The sequence below is a fragment of the Alligator mississippiensis genome, chromosome 3 (assembly GCF_030867095.1).
Source record: "Alligator mississippiensis isolate rAllMis1 chromosome 3, rAllMis1, whole genome shotgun sequence".
NCBI classification, from domain to species: Eukaryota; Metazoa; Chordata; order Crocodylia; family Alligatoridae; genus Alligator; species Alligator mississippiensis.
This window is the reverse complement of record NC_081826.1, coordinates 120,267,748-120,286,630: the sequence shown is the minus strand read 5'-3', so window position 1 is coordinate 120,286,630 and position 18,883 is coordinate 120,267,748. Positions and strand designations below refer to the sequence as shown.

The following is an 18,883-nucleotide window of genomic DNA, read 5'->3' as shown; positions in this document are numbered from 1 at the left end:
AGGAGCTGGTAGGAGTCATAGCCCAATCATTGGCAAAAATATTTGAAAATTCTCTGAACCCACTCCCAATGACAACTCATCCTCTGACAACATTCAAGAAAGATCAATGTCAAAAAACCCAAAAAAACGTCAGATTGGACACCTCGCAGTGGACGAAACCCTAACCTTGACCGCTACATTGACTACTTCAGGGAAAGAATGAACAATGAAATAATCAGCAACACGCGCCAACACAACAACCTCTCTCTACCAGAGTAAAAGGCCATAGAATCTCTAAGATCTAACCACCAAATAGTAATAAAACCAGCAGATAAAGGAGGAGCCATAGTCATACTAAACCGTGAGGATTACATAAAGGAAGCCAACAGACAGCTCTCTGACACCACCTACTACAAAGAACTACAAGAAGATCCTACTCCCCTTTTCACCAAAAAACTCAACAATACCATCAAATCATTTCCACCGAGATTACAAGAAAAACTACTGACCTTGATCCCCCCACTACCTAACCCAGGGACTTTTTACATGCTCCCTAAAATCCACAAATAAGGGAACCCTGGCAGACCTATCATATCCAACCATGGGACCCTAACTGAAGAAATATCAGGTTTTGTTGAATCCATCCTAAAACCGCTTGTCACCCACAGAGCAAGTTTTGTCCAAGACACCACAGACTTGCTACGGAAACTTAAAAATATAGACCACCTTCCCAGCAACACACTCCTAGCCACCATGGACGTTACCAGCCTATACACCAACATCCCACACCAGGATGGCATCCATGCCTGCCTTACATATCTACAGGAACAAGATTACAACCCAGAATACAGACCCAAAGATATCACTGAGCTTATACACTTCACCCTCACACACAACAATTTCACTTTTAATAATCAACACTTCCTCCAGACGATGGGAACAACTATGGGCACTAAAATGGCCCCACATTATGCCAACCTTTTTATGAGCCACCTGGAAGAAGACTTCCTCAAGAACTGCACCATCAAACCCTTGCTGTACTTACGATATATCGATGACATCTTCATCATTTGGAGTGAGAACCAGGAATCTCTAATTGAGTTCCACCAGAAATTCAACAGTCACCATCCCTCCATCCGACTTTCTTTAGAATACTCCAGCACCAACATCCCCTTTTTAGACACAATGATCAGTATCCAGAAGGGTAAAATACAGACCACAGTATACAAGAAACCCACAGACCAACACACATATCTGCACAAAACCAGCAATCACCCGAAACACACCAAAAAAGCTGTGATATACAGCCAAGCCCTCAGATACCACCGCATCTGTACTGAAGAGAACACCCAGGATCGCCACCTCACCAATCTTAAAAAGGCTTTCACCCAGCAAGGACACTCCTCCAGAGAGGTAGATCGCACATTTGAAAGAGCCACCTGGATACCACGTGAAGAACTGCTGCAGTACAGAAGAAAAACACCCACAAATCGCACACCGCTGGTTATGACCTATCACCCATCCCTTGAACCTATATGGAAAATCCTCAAAAAATTGCAACCCATATTAGAAAAAGACCCTATTCTTAAAAAAATCTTCCCAGAGCCACCCATCCTAGCCTTCAGACAAGCACCGAACCTCGCCAACCTCATCACAAGAAGCAAACTTCCTCAGCCCCAGAACACACCAAAAGGATCCAGACCGTGCCATGACAAGAAATGCAAAACCTGTCCCCACATCTCCACCACCTCCACTATTACAACACCCCACAACAGAGCCATCAGCATCCCAGGATCTTACAGCTGCACCTCCAGGAATGTAGTATACCTCATCCAATGCACCAAATGCCCTGATGGAAAATATGTAGGAGAGACCAGACAACAACTGCGCACCAGAATGAACGCACACCGGAAATCCATCAAAGACAGAAACACCCAATTACCGGTGGGGGTACATTTCTCACAGGAGGGCCACTCTCTCTCCAATCTCTCAGTCCTGATCCTCAAGGGAAATTTACACAACACATCCCAGAGACGAGCCTATGAGCTCCATTTGATCAACCTGCTGGATACTAGAGATCAGGGACTAAACACAGACATTGGATTTTTGATACATTACAATCTGCCTGGCAAATGACTCCCCAGCCCAGCCCAGCCCAGCCCCTGGCTTCTTTACTTTTCATTCCATCCAGGAAGAGCACGCAGCAACTGCTGCAGCGTCCTTAGCCTGACGAAGGGTTTTTGAACCCGAAAGCTTGCTTAATAACTATTCTCCAACCATTTGGGTTGGTCTAATAAAAGATATCAAATTCACCCAAGGAACCTTGTCTGCCTATATCCTTAGACCAACACGGCTACAACCTAAACCCCTTGAAAATTATTGGCACTCAGGTGAAGTACCTGAAGACTGGAAGAAGGCCAATGTGGTACCCATCTTCAAGAAAGGGCAGAAAGTAGATCCCAGAATTACAGGCCAATCAGCTTGACCTCAATCCCTGGTAAGATTCTAGAGAAAATTATCAAGGAGACCCTTCTGGATAAGCTGGCTGAGGGCAACATCCTGAGGAATAGCCAGCATGGGTTTGTCATGGGTAGGTCTTGCCTGGTGTGGCAAGGTGGGGTCCCGGACTAGCCGCAGAGCTAGTTTCCCACCTGCCTCTGTGCATGCCACCCACCTGTCTTTCCTGCCATGCCTTGTTATCATTAATTAGGTTGTTAATTAGGGCAGGAGGCTGCCCATTGTACATCCCAATATTGGGGGGCTATCCGCGGCTCCGTTCCACCCCTACACTGCGGCCCAAGCCTCACAGATGGCATCTCTGGCAGTTAGGTCAACTGTCCTCTTCTCCCATTAGCTGTGGCCCCACTCATGGGAACTTTGGCTTCCATATAAACCCTGACCCCATCTCAGGCCAGTCGGGACCCCAAGCTTCTTTGCTTATCATGGGCATCCCTCGCAGTGGGCCCCTGGTCCTTTTGACCCTTCCAGTCCTGGCCCCAGCATTGACCAGTCGAGTCCCTCAGTTGGGTTTATACCTCCTGCCTGCACTTAGGGATCAGGGTCCCCCATTCCCAGCTCAGGTGCTTCTAGAAGCATGCCTGGCCCTGCGGAGTCACTCCCCCAACAGGCTCAGGTGCTTCCCGGAGCTTACCTGGCCCACCCTGCTCTGATGGTAAATGACCCACCTGAAGGTGAGGGCTGGGGTTAAGGTGCCCCTACTCGCCTTTCACCAGGGTGGTAACTGGCCTGGCATTTCCTGGAAGCTCCTGCACCACTGGGAGCCCCACCAGGCCACCCACTCCTGGCAGGCTGCAGTTTTAGGTCATGGCCAGGACCAGGAGCCTCCAAACCATCTCCTACAGCTCCTGCCCTTATTGGATGTTGTATTCAACCTAGCAGCCAGGTGATGTTACTGCCTGGCCTGCCAGCAGAGAACTGCCATATAGGCAACCATGGATCTAAAATGGCTGCCACAATTAAGCACCTGCTGGCTGCTTGGCTCAGCCCTTAAATTTACAGGCACCTAGAGTGCTTTGCCACACCTGACCAATCTCATCTCCTTCTATGACCAGGTGATGTATCACCTGGACGAGGGAGAAGAGATTGATGTCATATACCAGGACTTTAAAAAACCCTTTGATCTGGTGTCCCTAGACCTCCTCATGGAAAAATTGGCCAACTGTGGCCTCGACTACACCACAGTCCGATGGCTGGGAAATTGGCTCTGAGGTCGGACCCAGAGAGTAGTGATTGATGGCAGCGAGTCATTATGGCGCTCCATAATCAGTGCCATCCCCCAAGGTTCTGTCTGTTCTCTTCAACATCTTTATCAACGATGTGGGCATTGGTGTCAGAAGCGCACTGGCAAAGTTCACCGATGACACTAAACTTTGGGGCATAACATCCACATCTGAGCACAGGCTAGTGATCAAGACTGACTTGGATAAGCTTAGTAAGTGGGCGGGCACAAACCTGATGATGTTCAATACTGATAAATGCAAGGTACTCCACCTCAGGAGAAAAACCCATAGCATACTTATAGGCTTGGCAGTGCTACGCTTGCTAGCCCCACTGCTAAAAGAGACTTGGAGATCATGATTGACCACAAGATGAACATGAGTCACCAATGCGATGTCACAGCTGGTAAAGCAAACAAAACCCTGGCTTGCATCTACAGATGCTTCTCAAGTAAATCTCAGGATGTCATCCTCCCACTGTACTCGGCCTTGGTGAGGCTGCAGCTGGAGTACTGCATCCAGTTCTGGGCTCCACAATTCAAGAAGGATGTCGAGAAGCTTGAGAGAGTCCTGAGGAGAGCCATGCGCATGATCAGAGGGCAGGAGAACAGACCTTATAAAGAGAGGCTGAGAGCCATGGGACTCTTCAGTCTGTAAAATCACAGGCTCAGGGGGGACCTGGTGGCTGCCTATAAGTACACAAGGGGTGTTCATCAGGATCTGGGAGAATGTCTGTTCACCAGAGTGCCCCAAGGAAAAACAAGGACCAATGGTCATAAACTCCTACAAGACCATTTTAGGCTGAACATAAGAAAAAATTTCTTTACTGTCCGAGCCCCAAGACCAGGAATAGACTCCCTCTAGAGGTGGTGCAGGCACCTACTCTGGACTTATTCAAGAAACACTTGGATGCTTATCTTGCTGGGGTCCTTTGAGCCTAACTGACTTCCTGCCCCTGGGGCAGGGGGCTGGACTTGATGATCTTCAAGGTCCCTTCCAGCCCTAACATCTATGAAATCTGTGAAATCTATGAGATTATGCCTGCCATCCGCTTCCCCACAGCACTCCAGATCCCCATGTATCCCCCTTCCCAGTCCTGGCTTACTTCATACTGTTTCACATCCTTGACGCAGGGGAGGGGACCCTGTCTGCCTGGCCACCACTGCTGATGCTCTGTGGGCTGGGTGGGCAGGCACAAGGGAGCCTGGGGGTGAGGGCAAGCCAGGAGGGTGGGGAAGGAGGGGGGCAGGAGGGGCCCAGGGCTGGGGCAGGGGGAAGAGAAGAACTGCAAGGGGCAGCGGGCAATGGGGTGCCCAGAATGGGAGGGGAGGAGAATTCTTACCATTCAGTCCTCAAGGCCCCTGGTGGTTTGAATGCGTGACTGCTCCCTACTTGAGCCACTACTAACACTGATCAACATGTGAGCAGCTCAAAGTGCAACATGTAACAAGGCCCTTATTGCATTCACTTCCCTTCTAACACTCCTTCTAATATATGGATGTTAGCAATTGATTTTATATTCATGTAAACATGCTTACTGACACACATGCCTGTGCATCTTAGTATGATTAAGCATGTCTATTCATTTTTACACTTCTCCTGAGAGAGTCACATACCATGCTTTCTTGGTTTGAAAGTGGGACAAGTAAAAATGGAGTGAAGACAGAAACCAACTGATTCTCCAAAGAGAAGAGGGAAAAGGCCCCTCCTTGCCAAACAATTAGGGAACACAAACAAAATCATGTGACCAATCACACAGGTCTGGCAAGCATTGAACAATTTTCAATGACAAGCAAATCTCTTAAGAACATGAGGTCTGATTCCAAATAGCATTCCTCCAAATGATTGACTGCAGCAGAATTATACCAGAATTAAAGTAAATTAATATACTACTGAATCAGTCATAAGACAGAAAGAGGGAGAGAGGGAGACTGCACTAGGGCACAAGCTGAGGACTTGGGAAACCTAAGCTAAATTGCAAAATATTCCACAGGCGTTTATAGGGGCCTCATATAAGCTGTTGAGGGCATATCTATACCACCACCAAAAGCAGTATAGTACTGAAAGCATGGCAGCTACACTAATTCTGGCCAGAGAATTGCACACACCAAGTAGGAGCTACATGTTTCTGTCCCATGATGCCTAGCACCATATTGAGTCAGCATAGACACAGCCTTAGTCTTTCTGTACCTCAGTTTCTATCCTGTAAAATGGGAACAATGCTAGGATTTTCTCAAATTGGAGAAATAGTCCTAATGTTCTGAGGCTCAAAGTAAGCCCCGGTATTAATAGAGCTCCGAAAAATTGATCAGTGGCTTCTGAAGTTGAGTGTTAGTGTTTATGTATCTGGGAGCAGGAGATTTTGGGTTTCTGTGGTGATTGGACTTGCGATTTGCATTTGGTCCTGGCAAATGAGCCTTTCACAGAATCCTTCACCAACAGTCATCAAGATGTTTTGCTCATCCTACTTATTTGAATGTGTTTTGCATTCTGCAACTGGAGGTTCATTTAAAAACATTTTCTGACACAATGATCAGTGAGAACACAGACATCCAGATAAAGGATGAACAGTCTACTAGGTTTGTAACATGAATTCTTACCTCATGGAAACAGATCCTACTTGGATGTTTAGGCATTTGTCATGTCATAATATGATCTAAAAACATGACTCCATGCTAACACAAGGATACTGAAAACAGCTGCCCCTCTAACTGCTACATCTAGTACTTACCTTGTGTTTCAAATGTCAAAGTATGCCATTACAAACAGAGAACACTTTTGAATTTTCTCATCTTATTGTCAAGATCAATCTGGGCTAAGTACCAGCTACCCATGATGATTTTAAAAACAAAAAATTAACAACATTCTTGACTTATAGCCATATTGTGACATGTCAATATTAATAGTGTGATGGGCTAGCTGGCAGTGACCTAGCCCAGGGGTTTTGAAAGGGCAAAAGATGATTGGAGGACTTGGGATTCCCTTTCCTCACCAATCAGGCCCCAGAGATTCAGCCCTCATGTCCCCTGATTGGCCCCTTGGGTCACCTGGAGGGGGATAAAAGGGGCACGGCTGACTCAGGGGAGAGACCAGTGAGGGACCCTGAGGAAGGAGCTTCAAAGAGCTGAGCCAGTGGGGCGGAAGCAGTTGGCCCTGAAGAGCCTGAAGGAGCAGGACCTGCAGGCAGCAGTTGGACCCTCAGCAGCACAGCGTGTGGCCGGCAGGAGAGGCTTCCTGCTGGGCTCCAGGATCCCCCACGAGAGGCTGTGGCCAGCAGGAGAGGCTTCTCACTTCAGCAAGGATCTGAGCAGCGACCTGAGGGGTTCCCAGCTTGGCTCCCAGCTCCTCCAGTCAGAGACGAGGCAGCTCAACATGAGGCCAGGGCTCCAGGAAGGTCAAGACCCCTAGCCACATGGAGTAATACCAGCACTGGTGGCTGTGTGGCAGTGTTCCTGCCTACCATGTGCAAGTTCAAGTCTCAGCTTTGGTGACTTGGGGTGAGTGAGGCAACAAGGAGAAATTCCTCTTGCAGTGGAAAGGGGCCATTGTGTTTTCTCCCTTTCCAGGTACCTAGGCCCTATATTTCTTTGTCCTTTGACATTTTGTATTTTGTGCCTTTTTATATTTCCCCAACCAGTATTGTTTGCTCTGCTGTTTGTGCTTTTATATTTTGTTAACCCTGTCTTTTATCAATGATTGTAAGCGTCTAATCTTTGTTGAATCCTGCCCCTTGGGGCATTGTAGTGTCCACTATACCCCCTGATTATGCCTGTTATGTTCCCAGTATTGTTCCCTCATTAAAAGGTATATGGTTAAGTCCCCAGTGGTGATCTGGCTCTGCTCTATAGAGGGAAGAGAGTCCCTACACCTCCCATAGTGCTTGTGCACCTGCTTTGATCCCTTCAATTGGAGAGGGGGTACCTTTTGGAGTACCACCTGGGTTACAATAGTATTAGCAATGTCATATTAGGCCCTGACTTGACATAATTGTATATAAGTGTTGTGCTGTGAAATAATGTAAAACAAGTTATAACCCTGAAAAACAAACAACAATAACCAAACAATAATGTAAAAAAAAGTAATATAAATACAGAAAGCATCAAATACAATTTTAAGATAAAATTTAGAACTTAAAAAAAATATCAATTTTCTCAGAAACAAAGTTTTGATAATTAAATATTTTAATTTTGTAACTTTTACCCCTAATGGGAAATTTGTGGAAAAAACTAATTCCATTTTCCAACTTTCTAATAGAATCGTATGTCAGTATGAGCTTTTTAACCAGCTCTAAAGGCACTAATGCCTAGGAGCTCCAGTGATGGGCAATGCCTCATGGTTTCCACCCCTAGGCAAAATGTATTTCAAATGATTAACCTGGCCCAAAAGAGCATCTAAACTAAATATAAGACAAAAGGTTAATCCTAACAGTTCCATGGCAGCAAAGGAGCAGAGGATTGTAAGGGAGTTCAGTCCCCTACATTCACAGGCACACATTTGTTCTAATGGGTCCAAAAGATCATTCATTCTGACCCCTCTGTCCCAACTCAGTCACGAACCACCCTATGAATCAATGCCACAGCCCTACAGTGTGCCAGCAGGTAAAGAGCAGGAGACACAAGGGCAACCACCAATTACAATCTCTATTAAATTCTGCAGGTTAGCTTAAAAGCCCTGAAGACAATGTCTATTGCATTTGGGAAGGTTGCATAGAATAACGCATAGAAATAGCCTAGAAAGGAAGAAAGAAACATTCCAAATCAAAATGAAATAAACAGCTTGAAAGTTTCCTAAACAACAGTTTTCTCAAATGAAATATTTTATATCTTGAACATTTTTTCTCCTCATGGAAAATTTGTAAAAAAAAAATACAAAAAAATCAATACAATTTGACTCGATTGACTTCATACTTATTAAAATTACTCAGAAATGGGGTACTCAAAATATGCTATGTGTGTAACTAACCATTTATTAAATCAACAGGGACTGGCAGCCATTACTAAACCACGGCTTGGCAACCTATGATCTAGCACATGCAACCATGGATTTGATGGTATTTTTTGATGGGGGGCTCTTTTTGCACTGTGCCACATTGCAGCTGGATGCTGTGGGCTTTGGCAGAGAGGGAGCTACACTGTGCTGAAGTCAGGTGGCGTGGGCTCCAGTGAAGGATGGCAGGGAAGGTCTCCCTGCACCATGCCACAGTTGGGTGGCAGAGAGAAGCAGCAAAGGTAGCCATGTCCCAGTGCCCATCTCAGGCCCACTCCAGCCCACTGCCAGAAAACATTGCTGACCCCTGAGCTAAATATTAGAATGGGAAAGAGTTAAGAAAAAAAGAAAAAGAAAAAAAAATGGGATACTTGTAAAATAAGAGAAGTTAAAAAAAGAAATGTGGAAGATACCCATACAGCTATCTTTCCTATTCAACCCAAGCAACCAGAGAGGAAGACAAAGATCCAATCTCAGTTCCAAAGCAATATGATAGAGCAAAAATCACTGGCCTGTTCCTTGGTAACACTCCTTTGTGGATTAGTTAGGGATCAGAAATTACATCTCCAGTGCATAGATGCACAGCACTACACTTTAGGCAAACCAGAATTCTAAATCCATACAGATAACAAAATGGACCAACATGTTTTTAAGGAACATAGTACATTGCATCTTCCCTGGAACACTCTTTACAGCTCTCTGTTTCTAGCTTTTTTAGATATCATGAATTAGAGCTAATTCCATTAGCCAGTTGGGAATATTTATTCACTGAATTTAACCTCCCAGCTCCTCCACTTCTCAATTCTTGTCAATATGAACAGATCCATATAGTTTTTTTCAAACTTTCTGCCTTGAAAAAAATTCTTTAGAAAAAAATAGTTTTGACAGAATAAACCTGACATGACTTAAAACCCAAGCTAGTCATTGCCACTTGTTATACCAAAAGGATGCAGTAGTCAGAACATGCTATGTGTGTGGCTGGTCAAAGGAATAAATCATGGGATATGACTATAATTACTTGGCTGGCTAAGCAATAGGATAGAAAAGAGAAATTTTAAAAAGATACTTGTGAAGAAAGAAAGCCTGAAAGAAAACATATGGAACATACCCATGGACCTGTTTTTCCTGCTCCACACAAGCAACCAGCTGAAGCAGCACAGGGAACAGCATCAACTAAACAGAAAAGACTGAAATCTAGACTGTTCTCAGTGATGGCAGATAACAGAACAAGAAGCAGTGGCCTCAAGCTGCAGCAAGGGAAATTTAAGTTACATATTAGAAAAAACTCTCACACTAGAAGCGTAGTAAAACACTGGAACAGGCTACCCAGAGGTTGCAAAATCTCCATCTTCAGAGGTTTTTAAGACTTGGTTAGACAAAGCCTTGGCTAGAATGATCTAGGTAAGCATGGTCCTGCTTTGAACAAGGGCTTGGACTAGATGACCTCCTGAGGTCACTTCTAACCCTAATTTTCCATGAGTCTGTTTCTGTGAAATCTAAGGCATGAGATTATTGGCACAGATCATGGTGTTCAGTTGTGTCACTCTCCACCTGTCTCTCCCTATTCCAGTGATTCTCAACCAGAGTGCCACAGCACTATGGGGTGCCTTGAGTTCCTTTCAAGGGTTCCACAGTGTTAGCACTGTTAGGTTTACAAACATGATTCACAAGGTAAATGCAGAAGTTTCAAATTGAAATCCACACTTGTGTTCTTTGTGAGTTCTTTGCAAAAGAAAAACTGCTCTGCTATTTTTTTCTTGTCAAAAAATAAGGTGAAAGCTAAGAGCTGGCATTTTCCAAGGGGTGTCTCGAGTCTATCAAGGTGTGCCTCAAGCCACCTGGCTAGCATGTAAAGAATTGATGTAATACAGAAGAAAAACCCCCATGAATCGCACACCGCTGGTTATGACATATCACCCATAAGGAAAATCCTCAAACAATTGCAACCCATACTAGAAAGAGATCTTCCCAGAGCCACCCATCCTAGCCTTCAAACAAGCACTGAACCTTGCTAACCTCATCACCAGAAGCAAACTTCCTCAGGCCCAGAACACACCAAAAGGATCCAGACCATGTCATGACAAGAAATGCAAAACCTGCCAACACATCTCCACCACCCCCACTATTACTACACCCCACAACAGAGCCATCAGCATTCCCAGATCTTACAGCTGCACCTCCAGCAATGTTATACATCTCATCCCATGCACCAAATGCCCTGATGGAGAATTCATAGGAGAGACCAAACAACAACTGCGCACCAGAATGAATGCACACCTGAAATCCATCAAAGACAAGAACACCCAATTACCTGTGGGAGCACATTTCTCACAAGAAAACCACTCTCTCTCCAATCTCTGAGTCCTGATCCTCAAAGGAAGCTTACAAAACACTTGTCAGGGATAAGCCTATGAACTTCACTTCATCAACCTCCTGGATACTAAAAATTATCGACTAAATATAGACATTGGATTTATGACACATTAGAACCTGCCTGACATCTGACTCCTCAGGTCCTCTCCACCATTCATCCTCCTTCTCTCCCTCCCACCCAGCTTCTCTCTCACCCACTGACTCCTCAGTTTACATCTTCACTGACTGCCTATCTTGTATGTATATCAGCACAGTCTCTGGCTTCTTTACTTTTTATTCCATCCAGGAAGACCACAAACCAACTGCAGAGACTTCCTCAGCCTGATGAAGGGGTTTTAAACCCAAAAGCTTGCTTTTAAAAAAATGTTTTTCCAACTATTTAAGTTGGTCTAATAAAATATATCAGATTCACCCAAAGAACCTTGTCTGCGTTAAGTCTAACAAGTTTGAGAACCACTATCCTACTCCATACCCATATTCTAATTCAAAGGTATACAGACAGTCAATAAAGAAGAAAATGGATAAGGAATAGCAGTGTATCTAAACACATGTATCTAACTTTATATGGAAGCTACAAAAGATGGCAAGGTAAGTAAGTCAGGCAAAAATATATCTGTTCACTCATGAAGGTGGACATTCAGATGCAGATGCATGTATTTGAATAGGGCTTTCCATGTTTGCATGTATAAAAGCTCCTCCCAAAACCACTGGATAGAAAATTGCTGAAACAAGTGGGCATGGAAAACCGAACAAAAGGACTGGGCTAACGGCTGTATGAAAAAAACTATTCAGAATCTCACTGGCATTTGCTGTTCATTTTTTTTTAATATTAGTCCATCTCTTCCCTTTACAAAAACAGCCCAATTTTAAGTGACTGCCAATGAGGGTGGTTAGAAGGAAAGACAAGGAGCTTGCTTTTAGCCAGGTTAAACAATAACATGCTACCATTTGTGGCTGCTTCCCAGAGGACCAATGAAATTAACTTGTGGTTAGTTAAATAATAGTTCTAATAAAACAACATCAGATCAAGTAACTGGCGTGCATGTGCAGCAACTCTTTGAAAATACTCAACTCCTGCAAAGGAAAAATTAGGTTAGGAAAACTCATTTTAAATATCTGAAGTAACTGAAGCCAGTAAAAATTGGACCCTTTCAAAATTAAAAGAGTTTTAAATCCTAATCCCAACATTCTCTTGCAAGAATAACACCACACTGTACTGTTTTCTCTTTTTCCAGATGTTTTCCTTCTTTTCTCTTGCGGAGGCAAAGGGATTAGCTTTCTCTCAGGGACTAGAGTTATGCTTTAACCTTTCATTCATTTCTCCTTTTCAAACTAAGATAAGAAAGATCTGAGATGCATGATTTCACATCCCTTGATGGAATATCCAGTGAAATAAGTGAAAAGTTAAGGGAGAAAGATATTGACTCTCTCCACTAAATTAATGGCCAGTCTTTGGGTTGTCTACAGGGCTGCAACTATTTTTGGCTACAGGAGCTGTAATGCCGAGTGCCACCATATACATAGGCTTGAGTTCCTGGGATATTTAGTGGAACCTATTATGGGGTGAAATTTAGGTATATGCACATATATACAATCTGGAATAAAGGGCTTAGAGTATCAAAATTTGCAGGATATGAGTGAGTCAAATCTAACTGCAATTTATACAACCATTATGCACTGTCTGGTACAATTATTACGATTCCTTTAATGATCTTTGTAGCAATCTACATTCTCTGAGGTTCAGTGGGTACTGATCATTTTTCTCAGCTTTTCCTGTCTTCTGTCCACATCCATGATTCTCTCTACTATGATCTGTGTGGAACTGGGGACCACAGATAAGTGATATATTAAACCTAAGCTGTTCACCTGCTCCCTACACAAGGCACCTACCATGGCTATTTTTTGTAAAGGGCTTCTGCTTCTCTATCCCAGGTATATTACATCCTTGATCAGGGCTACCAGGAGACAAGGGTCACATAACTGGTCGCATATATACATGTGTGTGTGTGTGTGTGTGTATGTGTGTGCACGCGCGCGCGACCAGTTATGTGACCCTTGTCTACTGACACACACACACACACACACACACACACACACACACACACACTCTTCTAGTTCTCCCTCATTGACAGTCATTTACAATTTGCACCAGTGTCCAAAAAGCTAGGATTGGCCCCACCACTGTAGCTCCCTCCTGCTGTGGTACAACTTTCAGGGTAGGAGGCATTTTCCCTTGTAATGGCAAACTCAGCACACCAGTAGCCATGAGCTGCTACATCAGTGCACCTGGTTAGTGCTGTAGAAGGAGATTAGCACAGTGATTATATCTATACTAGCCAACTGCCCGTCAAGAATGAGGTGGGGGGAGCAGGCGGGGACGAAGCACCATCCCCACACCCCAGGCCCACTCCCCCTTCCTTCCTGCTACTTGGGCTCTGAGCACTGCTTGTGCTGTTCACTTCCATAACATTTTTTATGTCAGCACAAAGACAATGCCTGCTTTCAGCCTCAGAGAGTTCAGTGTCTGTGCAGGGAAGTGCTTGATGGCAGAATTTGGCCTCTAATCTCTGTTCTTCTGTTCTGTGGGACTAATAGTCTGGTGCATGGTTTGTGCCTATCAAACTCCATGAAGGAGGCAGAAGGTATGAGGATGTTTATGTAATCTGCAGCGCAAATGGATGCTGTCAGGGAAGCAGAATTTGCTCAAACAAAGAATGTCTGATTTCTTAAGACAAGAATTAGTTTTCTTAACTAATAACACACATGCAAACGCATACGCTCTATCGCTTTCTTATGGTAGATGACTAGCTATAAAAATGAATCTCTGCCCCTAACCTGTGCTTGCTTCAGTCAGTTCATATTAGATTCAGGCAGCGGTGAACCCTGCCTTTTAGGTGGGTGGAAAGTACTTGATGAGCTTTTGGGATGAAAGGCAGGTAAAAACGCGTTGAATCTTGTACCTGAGATTCGAGTATTTACCTGTTGGAGCCCTGCATATTAAGGCCCACGCACTTACCCTGCAACACAACATGGAATTTTAATGAATTCATAGACACTGATGGCCTCCACCCAGCTCCAGTCAAACACACTGAAATCCCTGGCATTCCTCTCAGTTGAAGGCATGCTGCATGCAATGGCTTCAGACAGAACATTAAAGCAATCCACCTTCATAATCAACATGGAACAAGGAAGAGGTGATCCCTGCTGTCAACTTGGCCAAAGCCCTAGAGAGTTTAAACACTAAATCCAAAATGAACTCCTATCATTATTCAAGCCCAACAAACTCAACCTCCCAACCAGGGAAGCAAAGAATCTTCACACAGCCAGGGAGGCAATCAACTAAACAAGTGCTCCCGATGCCAGACCACATGCAGGACTAAAGTTCAAATCTGACAATTGAAGTAAAAACCAAACCTCAGTTCAAGAAACAAATCTGGCTTCGTCTGCAATATTTTGGGGGAGGGGGAAAAAGATAAAATTCTTCAAGATCTTTTCTCAGCTTATATCCAAGCCTGGGAATCTGCCTGCAGAAGGACCGAAGAGAAAGTGCAAAATGACTTAAAGCCAAATTAAATCCTAACCAGAATTAAACATATTCCAAGCTCACCACAAAAAGAGAGAGAGAGAGAGAGAGAGAGAGAGTTTGATTCTGCTCCATATCAAGAACTGCCATCAATCTGATAAAGGAATGTAATCACAATAAGTGCCCAAGGCTCCAAACTTGTTTGAAATGTTGGCGCAAAAGCCTTCACTCCTATTGGAACATCATTTCAGAATTGCTCTGTTCTGATGGTTAGAAACTTTATTTTAATTTCTCGCCTAAATTTATCCATGGCTAATCTGTATCCATGTAGTCTTTTTTGGGCATCTCTTTTAGCTTTAATGGATCTTTTCAGGAGCGGATCTCAGATTTCCCAAAGAGAGGTGCGGGAACAGCAACCCATGCTGCAAGAGTGGCTGCTCCCTCTGCTCCCGGCCTCCTTTACCCCCACCAGTGCAGTCAGACCACATTGCCAGAGCTTCTGGAGAAATTTTAAAATCCTAAGGCAGGTAAAAATACCCCCTTCTTTCCCCATCCTTTTCAGAGGCAGGTCCTTCGCTCCCCTTCCCCCTACTCCTCAGCCTGCCACAGCTGCTTTCTCTACTTTTGGGGGGCAAGGAAACTGCAGAGTCAGCTGGGTTGAGTAGGGCTGGACTCAGAGGAGGAGGGGACAGCATCAACACGGGGGTTAGAGAGTACTTCCCTCTACCCTGCCTGGTCATAGCTCAGGGAAAAGGAGCCCTTTAGACTATTTCATAGCCACATCACACTGGGGGCTCACAGCCATCCTGTGAGCAGTTAGTTTGCCTGGTACCTTTCTCCTTAGTTGTTTCCAGTTGAAGAGCTCCCATCCTACCAAAGAAATTCTTGTTATTAGTCCCTAAGTGCATGGCTTTGCATTCTGTACTGTTTTCATCCTTTTCTATTATGCCAGTCCTTAGGATCACACATTTTTTTCCTAAATGTTATTTCTGTCCTCTTCTTTATTGACAATATCTCCCAACGTTATGCCATTAGCAAGCTCCATTAGTGCAGTCCTATTTTTTCTTAGGTGCAGTCCTATTTTTTGTTATGAATACAACATATAAAAGTTTGATCCCCAAATTAATCATTGAGAAATTCCAGTAGAAAACCATCTCCAACCTCAACAAAGCCACTTGTTATTTCCCCTTTAGCCTTTGTTTTACCTACCTGACATTTCTTGTGTTTTAACTTAATTCCCCAGGTGGTACTGTATCAAAGACTTCATTGCTGCAGTGAGACAGGTAGAATTTGAAGGCCATATAAATTAGATACACTCCATTTCATTTGCCTAGAAATTCAGTTGTCTTTTGCATTTTATCCCATTTTCTGTTTATGTCCATGCCTTTAATTATTCTTTCCTTCAAAATTTAATTCTAAAGCTTTTCATATTACTGAGGTCAGACCAAGAGGCCTATACTAGCTTGGATCACTTTTGTCTTTTTCCTGCGGTGGTTCAGCCATATGGTAAGACTCTTCATGTGATAATTTTATTCAAAACTCTTACTATTATGATTTAATGCTCTATTTTTCCAGAAATCTGGGGTGAAGACTATTCTTCCCCCTTGAGCCCTTTTTCTTCCAGTTTCACCTTGGATGTGTCATTTACATTTCTGTTTCCTCATTCCCATTAGCCATCCTGCCTTTGCCCCTTGGCTCAAAATCGTCACCTTTTCTAAAAACTGAGGGGAAGTATTCATTTGGCTTTGGGGTCATAATCATTTTTAAATTTCTACCTCATTTGCACTGCATAGCAGCCTCACATCATCTTTCTATTATTTCTTTTTATGTACCTGAAGAACCATTTCTTAGTGGTTTAGTGTCCTTTGCAAGGTCTACCTCAAGGACTTTTGGCAACTGTCATTTTGTCGATATACTTCCTGATCTCCTAAATGTAACATTTTTGCTGACTAGTCCTTTCGCCCCTATTCCTTGTAGGCTCTTTATTTATTCCTAATATCCTTTTTTAGGTGGTTATCTATCCAGATAGGCCTAGGGTCTTTCCCTACCACTTTTCACGTCCCTGTCGTCCCTTCCCCCCTCCCCCCACACACCCCCACCACCTTTTTTGGGATACCACTTCTAAATAGTTTTTACTCCTCTGACCAAGAGAAATTTCTCTACATTCAAGTCCCTGAGTCCAGTTGGCTTCACTTACTAGTTCCCTTTGGTTTATCAAAATTTTACTTTTTGAAGTCAGAATCCAATTGCAGGCCTACTTTTATCCTTTCCATGGATAAACTGAATCAGATCATAATCATTCAGCTCAACATTATTTCTTCAAGCTGCATTTCCATAATGTTCTCACTATTATCAAGAACAAGTCAAATATAGCATCATCTCTTCATGGTTCAGTGACTACTTGGTGAAGAAATCTGTCAGCTATCACACCCAGGAATATCTGGGCCCCATCATTGCCAGTAAATTTTGTTTTGCTAGTCTGAGATGTTAGATTTTTCCACAATGACAACTCCAGCTAATACATGTCTCTTCTATAACATATTCATGCCTGACCCTCTGGCAGACTCTCAATACTACCCCTCTTTCACCATCCTCATCCAAAGTGATTTTGACCCAAACGACTCTGCTTTATCCATGTGATCACTCCTAATTTCTTTACAATCTATAACAGGGGTGTCAAACATCTAGCCCATGGGCTGGATCCAACCCCTAGAGCTGTTCCCTCTAGCCTGTGGATAAGGGCCTATGAGGTCCTGTTGGACACAGCTGTCTGTAGGAAGGGAGCAAGTGATGGCTATGCTGACACAGCCCCACTTGATCTGCCATCACTTGACCTGCTGCCACTCACCACACTGCTACTTGACCCATTGTTGCCTCTACCACTCGTGCTGCATGCCCTACCACCCTGCTATTCTGCCGCTTCTCCTGATGCCTCTGCGACTTGCCCCACTGCTGCTAGGTCTAGGTCCAATATACAAGAAGCCCTGCTCCAGATCTGGCTTAGTGTGTAGAGCGAGTTTGACACCCCTGGTCTATGAACATCATAGAATCATAGAAAAGCAGCACTGGAAGGGACCTCCAGGGGGTTGGACTAGATGACCTCTGTCTGAGACAGAGTTTTCTTTAGTCTATAAACCGCAGACTCATCAATGAGCCATGGAAGGGATCATCCTGGCATTGTGGGATTGCTACTGCCACCAACAATGTGACTCTATCAGCTCTTCCCTCTATTTATTAATTTCCTGAACAGCATGTATCCTTCAATCCCTGTGTTCTAGTCACATCTGTTATCCCAATAATAACTTTAATTTTTCCATTTTGTTACCTGGGCTTTTTGCCTCAGTATACAAATATTTGAGTTGTTTCTTACTGATCATTCCCAACTGCCTATGCTTTATATCCTGGCAGACCCAGACCAAGTTATTCAGACATGGAATCCATTTATGAAGACCTGTTTAGCTGAGAACCCTGAGGTATAATCGTCCTTGGGCCTTAAAATCAAACTTAAAAATATCAGATCTCCATCAACTTTGACCTTAAGTAGGTTGTCTCTTTTTCACACAAACAAAAACATATGTGGTTGGCAGACACATTGTTTAGTCATCTCTGATTGCTAAATCTGTACAAAACTCTGGAATTTCACCTTGCAAAAGTTCATGCAAACCTTTTTTTTCTTATGGGCTTTGGCTAAGGTGAGCTCAAATGAACTCTATACTCAAAGCCAAACTTTCAGAGCTGTCATATTTTGCTAGCTTTGGAATAAAACATTTTGCAGGCTTTCCTTATAGATTTGCCAAGGTTTACAATGTTCAGCAAACCTAGCTCACACTTTGAAGTAAAACCTGAAATGGAAAATTGCAAATTTAATGACCATCATTTTATACAGCTTACTATCCAGTTTTTTTCCTGACAAAGTAGAGGTACACAAATGCATCTTCTGGTACTGTACCCTGGTGACAATTGTCTTGAGACTTCATAGATCAAGATTTTTTTTCAATAAATCCAGAATTCTGAATCCCAATCCTTTCAAATTCTGCTAAAACGTGAGAAATGTGACTCAGTTTTAAAGCCACTTTTATCTTATGGCTTTCTTTCTGAGTTGGAACATAACACACACACACACACATACACACACACACACTCCTAGTTCTTGCAGCCTTTCCGCACGGGTCTTGCCTCCCAGGTCCTTAATCATGTTTACTGCTCTGCACTGGACTCTTTCCAACCTGTCCATATTCCTTTTTGAAGTGTGGGAGCCCAAAACTGCATGCCATACTCTAGATGA

At 43.7% G+C, this 18,883-nt stretch overlaps 1 long non-coding RNA gene across 1 annotated transcript in view; it reads right to left on the bottom strand.

Moving 5' to 3' along the window:
- Positions 1-18,883, bottom strand: part of LOC102564556 (uncharacterized) — a 200,689-nt gene that overhangs the window by 118,332 nt on the left and 63,474 nt on the right. The window lies entirely within an intron of this gene.